General features: G+C 35.0%; 1 non-coding gene across 1 annotated transcript; it reads right to left on the reverse strand.

Moving 5' to 3' along the window:
• Positions 1-8,383: 8,383 nt before the first annotated feature.
• Smp_tRNA_01498_Glu_TTC.1.1 lies at positions 8,384-8,454 on the reverse strand. Its single transcript has one exon. It is a non-coding gene (tRNA).
• Between the last annotated feature and the right edge of the window lie 4,170 nt (positions 8,455-12,624).

Consider the following 12,624-nt stretch of genomic DNA (forward strand, 5'->3'; position numbering starts at 1 on the left):
ATTGACTCATGATTTCAACTATATAAAATTACTAAAATCTCCACAATCCCCCCTCCTTACACCTGATTTATCAACAACGATAACAACAATAACACCACCAAAAATAACAGGACATGTTACCAACGATTTTGTTTTCCTCTCAATGATTTATTCGATCATTGATCTAATAACACCATAAATTCTATTATGAAACAATCTGTTAATCAATAAACATTGAATTATTTACATAGAGAATAAGTTCTCTAGTAATTCTACTTTGTATAATGTATATACATATGCGTATTTGTGTTAAATAGAAGGTGAAAACATTTGAAACGTTGTTTGTTTCTCGTTTGTTCCTCGGTTGTTTCTCGTTTGTTTGTTTGTTCGTTTGCTTGTTTGTTCGTTTGTTTGTTTGTTTTTCTTTTTCTCATCATAAGTTCCTTATTGTAGCTTATAATAGCTTGATTGTTAGTTGTATTAATCATTCAATACTAATGATGTAATAATGTAATGTAAACTAGATTGTTAAAAAAAAAACGAAGGTATATTTGTATAATATAATGTTACATAATCATTGAGATGGTTACGTAATGTGTATTATGTAAACGTCTATACAATGAAGAATATGTACATTAACTCATCAAAATAGCATAGATATGTATACAATTTCATTTCGTAACAATTACACATTGTACTTCATATTACTGCCCACATATGAATTAAGTAGTTATAAAAAAAATAGTAAAGATTCAAATGATTAACACTTTCAAGTATGTTTTAATGATGATGAAAATCATTATTGAAACTAGCTAATATACGGGGGAAGTTGTTGAAAATAGATAATTACTATTATTAGAATGGGGGGGGGTTAATGAAGATTTTAGTTATTTTTCTAGTTCAATTCATTAGTCATTTGAAGCTAGATCACTATGGAGAAACTGGGAGTAATAGATGCGCACTGCTGAGGAGTCCTAGACTAGGAAGAAACGGCTGTCTGGTGCTTCCAGTTATTCCATGGTGGTCTAGCTTCAAGTGATTGATGAATTCAACTATGAAAATAGATGTGATTAGTCTTTTAATTCTGAATAAAAGATGTCGGTATATATATATATATATATATACACTCTTCACTGTTAGAACATCGATAAAAGAGTTGCTTCATGAATCTGATGATAAAAGCTTACAACTCTGTATATAAAATTACATAAAAAGTATGAAAATCAAAAGTATAGCGTCGATTCATAATGTTGACTTTTACAAATCAGTTTTTTTTCTGATAGTTGAGATCATGAATCATTTGAAGCTAGACCACCTTGAGAAACCTGAGAGCACTGCTTCAAGGCCGTTTCTTCCTACTGTGGGACTCCTCAGCAGTGCGCATCCATGATCCCGCCTCGCCAGATTCGAACCTGGGACTAATCAGTCTCACGCGCGAGCGCTTAACCACTAGACCATTGAGCCAGAATTCAACGGTGTTAATGTATAACTTCAACCAATCCACGAAGTTGAGCAACTAATCACCAATGTCTTCAGTGAGTTAGTACTTCACAACAGACCTGATTGAACTCCACTGGTTACTGCTTCTCACTAGAACTCCAGGAAATACCTCATGGAACCAGTCACTAATGAGCATATGTTGATTATTATCAGAAAAGGGTTTTGTGAATATTATACTACTTTTGATAGTTGAGATCATGAATCAATTTTTTTTAAAGATAAAAATGTCGAAGAATTTCAAGTGTTAATTACATGGAGTCGAAAATTTCTTCTCTATGTACATAAACAGTTAGCAATTGAAAATACCGCCTACGTTTTAAACATTTACTTACATTGAGAGAAAATATTCATTCAATTATCTAAACTTGGTAAGCAGAGATGTATAGTGGCTAGCAGAGGAATCCAGTTTGACGGGCTTTTCGTCATATTTGGGACTCGTCCAATGGATGTACCTGCGTCTCAGAGTTGATGTTCACTCTAACACTCGAACTCAGTACCCTCGCTTCAAACGCCATCGCGTTATCCACTCGGTCACTGATAGCCTGATAGCCACTTGCTTGTGCAATGGGGTGAAGTTTAAATTCATTTAGTATTGCTTGTTTGAATGCACATATGTCAATTAGAGACTGACCAATTGCAGTCCTAACACATCGATGGGAAGATTCAAACGAGGAATACTAAATGAATTTAATTATTTAAACTGTTGTGAAAGAAATCATTTTATAGTCTAAGTTAATGAAATAGGATTAGTGTTTGACCAAATCTTTCTAACGACAATTGATTTTATTTATTTATTTTAACACATAAATATTGGTACGAGGAGGCACCAGATATATATGTGCCGCACAAATCTCATTTGATTTGTGTGAGGGCTGTGACACTGCCCACGTGCCCGAACTGAAGTAGGTGGTTTTCTTAGGGTGCCAAACCCGGTGCCTATAACCTCAAGATCTGATCCAGGAAGTAGTGGAGCATCGTGAGGAGATGCCCTCTCATGGTAGTCGATGACTAACGATTGACTCCCTCAATATACTATAGCCCATGTGCACCATTGGTTTGTAATCAGGGTTTTCCAACTTCCCTAGTCAGACTCTCCGTGTTCATCGACCCGGTTAAAGCGCCGGATATTCGCTTTCTATCCTCTCAATTTCGTAAACAACAGTAATGCCACGAGAATGCAGTGAGTAGGTTTTCTGTGGCAGAGGCTATATACGCGTGGGCATGTTAGGGCGTTTGGAGAGAGAGAGAGAGCGTACTCTCCCCACTCTCGGCCGTACCAGGGCATTTGGGGGCTGACAATTGACAATGTGTGTGGAATTTATTGAATGAGTAATTATAAGAATCAATCCGATATATATATATATATATATATATATATATATATATATATATATATAATTTCTCTGTTTCATTTGGAAACCGAGATGTTACAATACAAATAAATCGAAAAAATGTATTCAGTTTTGAATAACAAACTGATCTTAACTAGACCAACATTGAAAATCTGTTAGTACTGGACAGCTATCTGGTCCTAGTATGGTAGACCTGGGCAGTGCTCATCCCTGACTTCCTACATAGGATTCAAGCACAATATCATCAGTCTTACACATAAACGTTTAACTTCTAGATCACCATCCGATAGATAACTCATGACATGTTGTATATTCTTCATACATTCCTTTTGGTGGACGATAGAATCACATCCTACACAGTAGAACTACACTAGTCACTGCTTTGCACCAGGACTTCAGATGTAAATCATGAAGCTAGTCATTAATGGGCACATGTTCACTATTATTAGTATACAGAGTTGTGAATATTAAAGGATCTTCACATTTTTGCTGACTGGTCACAAACTAGGATCAAAAGGCTGTCCAATGCGTCCAATTTTCAAACGGTAATCTAGCTAAGATTATTTTGTGATTTAATTCTGTGAAAAATTTATAGTCTCTCTTTATACTATAGATATTCGTTTATTATTGGATTGTATTCATATAGCTGCATATTCAGTTCGATACGATTGAACATTGAAATAGACCAGATTACAGACGATCCTTTGATTTCACTTAAATTTTCAATAAAGTTTAACATAATCAGTGAGTTCCTATCTCACAACAGATGTGGTTTGAACTCCACTGGCCACTGCTTCCCACTAGAACTCAAGGAAATATCTCTTGAAGTCAGTCACTAGTGAGCATATGATTATAATCAGAAGGGGTTTTGTGGAGATTTCAGTATTTTCATAGTTGAAAGCATGAGTCGATTGAAACATATGTTTCTAAACATTATCTCTTAATTAATCACATAATTTCAGTCAACACTGATCTCTTGTTGATTTCAATGAAAAAGATGATCAATCATTGGATCAATCAAGTAAATATAATGAATAGAAAAGTACGCCTTTTACATCTTTCTTTTTGAACATATTCTTCGAAACATATTTCAAAATTGGACCAAACGTTTGATAATTGCTACCTTCAGGAATATAACGGATATACGATGTGAATATATTGAAAAAAAAATCCGAAATATGTAAGGAATAAGGAGTGACAGATTGAGTTACCCCTTCTACTTAGTGTTTCCAACCTGAACATAGAAAGAAACCATGGCAACAATTTTTTGTCGTAGTTACAAACATATCTCTCTCTTACTTATATCGTTTTCTATCTATCTATTAAAGTCCATTGTAGTGAACAAAACACTAGTTGGGGACAATCGAATGAGTCAATTGAAGCTAGACCACCATCGAAAACCTACAAGCACTGGACTGCCGTTTCGTCCTATTATGGGACTCCTCAGTAGTGCACATCCACGATCCCGCACTCGCGAGATTCGAATCCAGAACCTACCAGTATCAAGTTGTACATGTGCTTCAGAAAATATCGATTATTATCAGAAGGGATTTTTGTGGATATTATAGTAACTTTAATAGTTGAAATCATGAGTCAAGTGAAGCTAGACCACCATCGAAAACCTGAAAGAACTGGACGACCACTTCTTCCTATTATGGGACTCCTCAGCAGTGCGCATCCACGATCCCGCACTCGCGAGATTCGAATCCAGGACCTACCAGTCTCGAGCCAGAGCCCTTAACCTATAGACCACTGAGCCGGCATCCAACAGTGTTAATGTCTAACTTCAACCAATCCACGATTTTGAGCGACCGTTCACCAATTACTTCAGTGAGTTGATATCTCTTCAACAGACTTGGTACGTCCACCACTGGCCACTGCTTCCCACTAGAACTCAAGGAATTGACTCCTGATTTCAACAGTGAAAATACTAAATTCTCCACAAAACCCCCTCTGATCTACAATCGAATGTATTTAAGCACAAAATTACAGACTATCTCACTAAATTCTGATGACCATACAGTGAACAGTTCATTTGCAAAATAACCATCAGTTGTCTCAATCTTAACTGTTCCTTCTGTAAATATCAGTCCATCTTCTCTGATTTCATTGTTCATGAATTTTCATACCGATTGCGCTTCATTCCTGTTTGTTCCTTATCGATCTTCTACCAAACTACATTCTATGTCTGACCCTCATTATATACTACTTATATGGATATAAGTAGACCACATCACACTACAAGTTAGATTAGTTTTTTTTTAGAATATGAAACCAGATAGTTTTCATTTTTTACCCCAATTACTAATAATTATGACCTTATCTGTCATTTGTTCGACTTCATCTTTAATAATGAAATAAGTATAAACCTCAACCACTATGTTTTCGTCTAGTTATGTTTACTTCCACATGATTGCCTAAATGTATAAATCAATTCCACGCGAGAACTTTCACGTTAAGTGGTTACTTTTTTTGTGCAGAAATCCATATATTACATAACTAAATAATCACTTGGAAGTAAACACATATAAATGACTAGAGTTGATGGCCTATGTTTATGTAGATCTTTGTCATAAGTTGTAAATCAGTAACAACAGAGAGTATCATGTAACTGTACATTATTCACAATCACCTACTAGATAGTCTCATTTAATTTACAACTCCTGATACAGAGTAACATTAACCAACACATCATAATTGAAAAAAAATCAAGTATCTTTGAAGATCTGTTACATCCTAGTACAATACTAACCTAAGTCAGACTCGCATGATCCTCCTTCTAGGATTGAACCTAGAATATTTATATATATCGGAAAATCCTTGGTCTTTAAATACCTAAAATCCCGTAATTCGAATATCCATAATTTCAACATTCTCTATGAATTTTTCTGTGAATAAATGCGGAACGTCATAGATATTAAATAACTTCGTCATCAGTTCTGAACTCACTCTTCTTATTTTACATAAACATAATTCCAGGCGTATAATACAATAAATGTAGTCTTCATTATATACTAAGTATTAATGAAAGATATCCCAAAATCATTGAACCTGAAACTTGAACTCGTGGATGCGCACCGCTGAGGAGTCCTACACTAAGATGAAACCGCTGTCCAGTGCTTCTAGGTTTTCCATAGTGACCTAGCTTCAATTGACTATAATATCCACAAAAACCCCTTCTGATATTAATCGATATTTTCTGAAGCACATGTATAACTTGAAACTAAAACATGGTATACATTAAAGAAAAAGATACTCTAAGGAAGTTCTAAAGTTACTCTTTACACCCTGATGTATCTTTGAAGTACACAATGATATAAGTTTTGAAATGCATACAACTTATTTACATAAGTTTATTTTTAATCATATAACCAATCTATTCATTAAAACAATGTATAAACAATTAGAAACATGGAAGTGTATACAATAGATTAAATAAACAAAGTATATGAAAGATGCATACATCATATGACCATCAGACGAATATAGGTATCACAATTTGATTTAATTAAGAGTATTATGATGTATACTGTTGATGTCGACAGATATAAGTAGTATATAGCATCGATTGGATATGTAATGTATGGAGATAGAAGGTTGAAAAGATTGAAGAGAAGAGAATGAGAACAGAAAGTGATTGGTGTGGAAATGAAGAAACAATAAAATCTAAAACAACTGATAGACATTTTGTAAATGAAGTATTTACTGTATGGTTCTCGGATTTTATCTAGACATTCTGTAATTTTGTATTCAGATGCATTCCGTTGTCCACAAAAAGGTGCTCTCGTTCATTACAATATGATTGTTTAGTTGAGATGGTGGTTAAAGGTAGTCAACAAGAAACCCTGAACCTACGTTTCGTGCTATTTGGCACTCATCAGCAAGGTGTACCTGTAGTCTTGAGGGAACTGATGCTCCCTGACTGATTCGATACCGTATCACCTAGCTTCACAGTCCGAGACGTTACCACTGAGCTATATGAACCACGTGATGACCTCCAGTAGGACTGAAATTGTCTAGTTTTCCATTCGATTATTAAGTACTTTTAGTAGAACATCTTATTTTCCTATAAGGAATTCTAAGTGTATGTATATTTGACTAATTTATGATCAACTTCTTTTTGCTTAAAGAGCACTTTGAACAGACTAATCGATATTATCTTCAATTCAATTGAAGTGAAGATATATAGCTCAGGTGAGTGATTTTACTGTTGCCTTTTTATCTTTTATTGTCGTTTCTAGTAATAATAACAGTGCTCAGTTCAAGTTTGAAGCTACGATTTCATACTGCTGAAGTATTCTTAGCTGACGTACGTTCTTTATATGAATTACACTTAATACATATCCATTTGTTAGCATTTAGAAACTTTATAAAATTCAAAATACAATACAACTTTGCTTTCATTGTTGACATTAATTTATGACGACCATTTTTGCATATTAATAATACTACTGTAGTGAATGGAGACTGGATGGGAACAACTAATTTATTCACTTAGTATTGTTTGTTTGAATCTTCCCATTGATGTTTAGGACTGCAAATGGTCAGTCTCTAATTGGCATATGTGCATACTGTGCGTATTGCCTCGATAAAGCCTTATTTCACAAGCATGGTCAGCAAAGATAGATAGTGGCTAGCAGAGGAATCCAGTTTGACGCGCGCTTCGTCGTATTTGGGACTCGTCAGCTGGATGTACCTGCATCTCACTTGCGTTGTCATTCACTACACCGTTCGCTTCTGATCAATTGCAGTCCTAAATATAAATTGTAAGCATTAAGTAAATAGTATAAAGTGAATTTAAACTTCACCCCAATGCACAAGCAAGTGGCTATCAGGACTCTGTACCTAACTGGATAACGCGGTGGCGTTTGACGCCAAAGGTAGTGGGTCAGAATCCCAGAGTGAACATCATCTCTGAGACGCAGGTACATCCATTTGAAGAGTCCCAAATACGACGAAAAGTGCGTCAAACTGGATTCCACTGCTAGCCACTATCCCATCTTTGCTTAACTAATTTATTGTTTACATGCGATATTACACAGCACCTTTGTAAAATATGAAAATCATATATTAAATACATCATTTTGATATCTTCTTTGAGTTTTCCTTTACAATCTACATCATCCTTATAATTCTGTTGTTATTCTAAAAGCTCTCCACTTTCCTTTCTGTTCTCTTTATTTCTTTTGCTAGTAAGCATTCCACACCCTATTTCTGCTACATTTTACTTATATCTATCCACAATAGAAGTGCACACCACACTATTACAGGACAAGGTAAAAGTATTATTATTATCATATTACTCTTTAATCAATAAATCCATCTTATTTCAAGGCTTTTCATCAACTGCAAACAGATTAAATTTACTTGCTTACTTACAACTCTCACCTCTCGTGGAGGAGCATAGGTCACTCACCAGCATTTTCCATCTAGCTCTGTCATGGGCAATTCTTTCCAGATGGTTCCAGTTACCTATTCATCCTTTTGATGTTTACTTCCGATTCTCGATGCAAAGTGTTCTTCGGTCTTTCTTTATACCGTTCCTTAAAGTGCTACCGCTCCATGAATCGAACCTGAGCCGCCTGGGTGAAAACCAGGAATTCTAACCACTAAATCACCTGGTAATATCATTACAAACATCAACGAAATCTATTTGGAAATGTTATAGAAGCTAGGGGAAACAATATATTCAACATAATAGTTCAGATTGATTAGTATTGACATGGATTAAGATGAAATCATAAATAAAGGGAGAAGAGATGAAGTTGTAAGTAATAATAAAGAGATAATGTTTAAAAACAATTTGTGAACAAACGAATGATAATCCAGGCACCTAATTGACATAGAACTAACGCTAACGTTGTGAGTGAATGACAGTGAAATATTTCATATTTTAAGTTATCAACTACTGTAATTGGTGAACGTTAGAGTATTATAACTAACTATCTCATCATGACAATTAGAGGTTTACTACACTTTCTTCCAGTATTCAACTATCGAATAGAGAGCGCTTGATGGTAATGACCTCTGCAAAGCTGAGTATAAGTAGTGTACGCTGCTTATTAATTACTTTAAACACTTTCGAAACGACTCTGCGTTCAGTAACTATTAAGTGTTTAGTGATCGCACTTCTGAATACTCTGCCTCTTTCCAGGCACAACTTGCAGCAAATATATTCGGAAAAACTTGTAGATGCCTTTTTCTCAGTCCTTCCTATACACTTCAATCCACAAGTACCTGTGAATTCCTGAATATATTTAGACGTAACCTCAGAAGGACACTGACTCACTCTTGATTGATTCAAGAAACGTTTAGCGTTATACACTGAAAATAGATGGGATAAAAGAAAGATTCTATTCAGTGCTGCTTCAATCGATCCTATCGGAAGTTTCCTCACCTTTGAATTCAAGACAGATGAAGACAGATTTTCTGTTAACAGCTCTTTGTTTGAGACTTTCTGTGATCATTTATTAATACATGGGAATAAACTGTTTTGTACATCCATATTTTATAAGGCACTCTTCTATATATACTATTTCTTACCTTATTTTATCTGTTAAACACGAACTTGTAGCCCCAATAATCAGGGTTTTGAAGTTTTTTTCGTAGGTCAGTGTGTCATTTATATACATTTAAAGATTATCATGATGTGAGTCAATAAAAACGATGAATTGATAACGATAATATGTAAACGTGTTTATCTCGGATGAATAATTCGAAAATAACTAAACAGCATAGTCTATCCATACAGTCCAAAGGAGTGCTTGGAGGACAGTCGATAGACACATTTTAAGTGAGGACCGGAGTCAGACGAGGCTGACTACTCTCACCTTTCCTCTTTCTTCTGATGGTCGACTGAATTGTGAAGACCTCGACATCTGACGCAAAGCGCGGAATATAATGGACAGTTAGGAATCAATTAAATGATTTGGACTTCACAGAAGACCTAACCCTTCTGTCCCATACACACTAACAAAAGCAGATGAAGACAACTAGTGCAGCAACAGCCTCTGCATCAGTAGACCTCAACATACACTAGGGAAAAATCAAGATACTCAAATTCAACACAAAGAACACCAACACAATCACATCCAATGGAGAAACTCTGAAAGATGTGGAATCTTTCACCCACCTGGACAGCATCATCGATGAACAGCGAGGATACGATGAAGATGTAAATGAGAAGATTGGCAAAACAAGGACAGCATTCCTACAACTCAAGAACATATGTAACTCAAAACAACCATCAGTCAACATCAAAATCACAATCTTCAATATGAACGTCAAAACAATTCTACTGTATGGTGCTGAAACTTGAACAACTACCACAACAATCATCAGAAATTACAAGTATTTATTATCAATTGTGTGTCTACACAAGATACTCAACGTCCGTTGAATGGATACCATCAGCAACATCCTACTATGGGAGAGAACAAACCAACTTCCATCTGAGGAGGAAATTAGGAAAAGATGTTGGAACTGGATAGAATATACATTGAGGAAATCACCAAACTGAATCAGGAGTCTAAATTCATTCAGTGTTGTTTGTTTGAATCCATCTCTGCTTACCATGCATCAGGAGTCGATCACTAACTTGGAATTCTGAAGTGAAACGAAAAAGTGGAATGCCTAAGAACATAATGCATCGAGAACTAGAAGCAGGCATCAAAACGATGAGTCGCAACTGGAAAGGAGTTGTATGTAGAATGCTATTGTGTGGCCTATGCTCCCCCACGAGTGATAACAGGCGTAAATACGTAGGTACGTAAGTATGTAAATAAGTAAGTAAGTAGTCCATCCATGAATAGTTAAAATTTTCACCTGACATTCATTTCATCTCATCTAATATATGATAAACTGTTGAATAAGTTTGTAGGAATACTAACTGAAAATAAAGAACAGATGTTTGTTTCATTAACTTTGTAGCTTATAAATGAAGTTTCCAATGTAAATTGAACAATGAATTCGTCGCTAATCGAATCCATTTGTTCTCCTCAATTGAATTGTTAAATCTGATTGTTTGTCTGCTTATTGCTATTTAAAGGAATAATGTACCTTATTTTTAAGAATTTCGAATCTTCGTCAGTTTATATATTTTATTCTAAATTCTGTTAAATACTAATATGAAGATTTTTTCAATAGGAAATTAGTGATATTCTAGAACACGGAGCCGGAATCCAATGTCTAGCTTCAGTCGATTCATAATATTGTGCAATCCTTCATCCATTGTGTGATGTGAATATCAGTCTCCACCCAATACAGATTAGACTCTAATGATCACGGCTTTATTAGTCATAATTTTTCAACTTTTATAATGAAAAGATGTGGATATACTTTCTCAGTTAAAATATCCCTAGATATGTCTTTCATACTATTAGATGTTTATATACTTCAAACCATATGACAAAAGAAATGAAGTAGAAACCTTAAGAGTTCTAACGTATATTCATCTGTGAATATTCTTGATCTGACAATGTTAAACTTTTCCCCTATTGACAGATTTTTTCACCTATACTGAAGAGATGCTTTTCTAATTGATATTAATCCCAGAATGGGTTTTTGTGGATAATATAGTAATTTCAGTAATTGAAATCATGAGTTAATGAAGCTAGACCACCATGTAAAACCTGGAAGCACTGGACAATAGAGGTTGTATCGTTCAATTTCGGGGATTGGTTGAAGTTAGACGTAAAACACCGTCGGATGCCGGCTCAAAGGTCTAGAGGTTAAGTGTTCGCGCGCAAGACTGATATGTCCTGGGTTGGAATCACGCAAAGCGTGATCGTGGCTGCGCACTGCTGAGGAGTCCGACAATAGGATGAAACAGCCGTCCAGTCTAGCTTCAATTGACTCATGATTTCAACTATATTAAATCACTTAATTCATATTAATTTATTCATTGTAAACTCTCTTTACATTTAGTCTAATTTTCATTAATTTGTTATTTACAAAGAAATAATGAACATTTCAGTCTTTGTTAACTTAGTTACATAACAATAACCATGTATATATAAATATTTAGTAAACAATTAAGGTGTCAATTTTCATAAACTAAGTTCCACCTTTAAGCATTGAATCTATTTTGAAAGAGAAAAAGAGAATCACATGAAAATAACAGTTCAAGTGAAATGTACATAAAAACTAAACAATATCTAAATTCACTTGGTATTACTTGTTTGAATCTTCCCATTGATGTTTAGGACTGCCACTGGTCAGTCTCTTATGGGCATATGTACATACTGTGCTTATTGCCTCGATATTGCCTTAATTCACAAGCATTGTAAGCAAAGATGGATAATGACTATCGCTAGAATCTATGACGTGCATTTCGTCTTAGTTGGGACTCGTCAGCTGGATGTACCTGCATTTCAGAGTTGATGTTTGCTTTGAGACTTGAACCCAGTACCGTTCGCTTCAAACGACATCGCATTATCCAGTTAGCTACTGAGTCCTGATAGCCACTTGCTTGTGCAATGGGATGAAGTTTAAATTCACTTGGTAATGTTTGATTGAATCTTCTCATTGACGTTTAGGACTGCAATTGATCAGAAGCGAACGGTGTAGTGAATGAGAACACAAGTGGGAACAATCGAATGTATCTGACACGAAAATTACTGACTTTCTTAGTAAAATCTGACAACCATACAGTTAATTTGCAAACTATCAATCAATTTATATAAGAACTCTCGTCTAAATTAGAGCGAATAGTTTCACAGTATTTGAGCGCCGAGTTGATGTAAGACATTAAATAGGAATAATATATTTGTAAAATCTCAGCGAATGAATTTTA

The sequence above is a fragment of the Schistosoma mansoni genome, chromosome 1 (genome assembly GCF_000237925.1).
Source record: "Schistosoma mansoni strain Puerto Rico chromosome 1, complete genome".
In the NCBI taxonomy this organism is placed as follows: domain Eukaryota; kingdom Metazoa; phylum Platyhelminthes; class Trematoda; order Strigeidida; family Schistosomatidae; genus Schistosoma; species Schistosoma mansoni.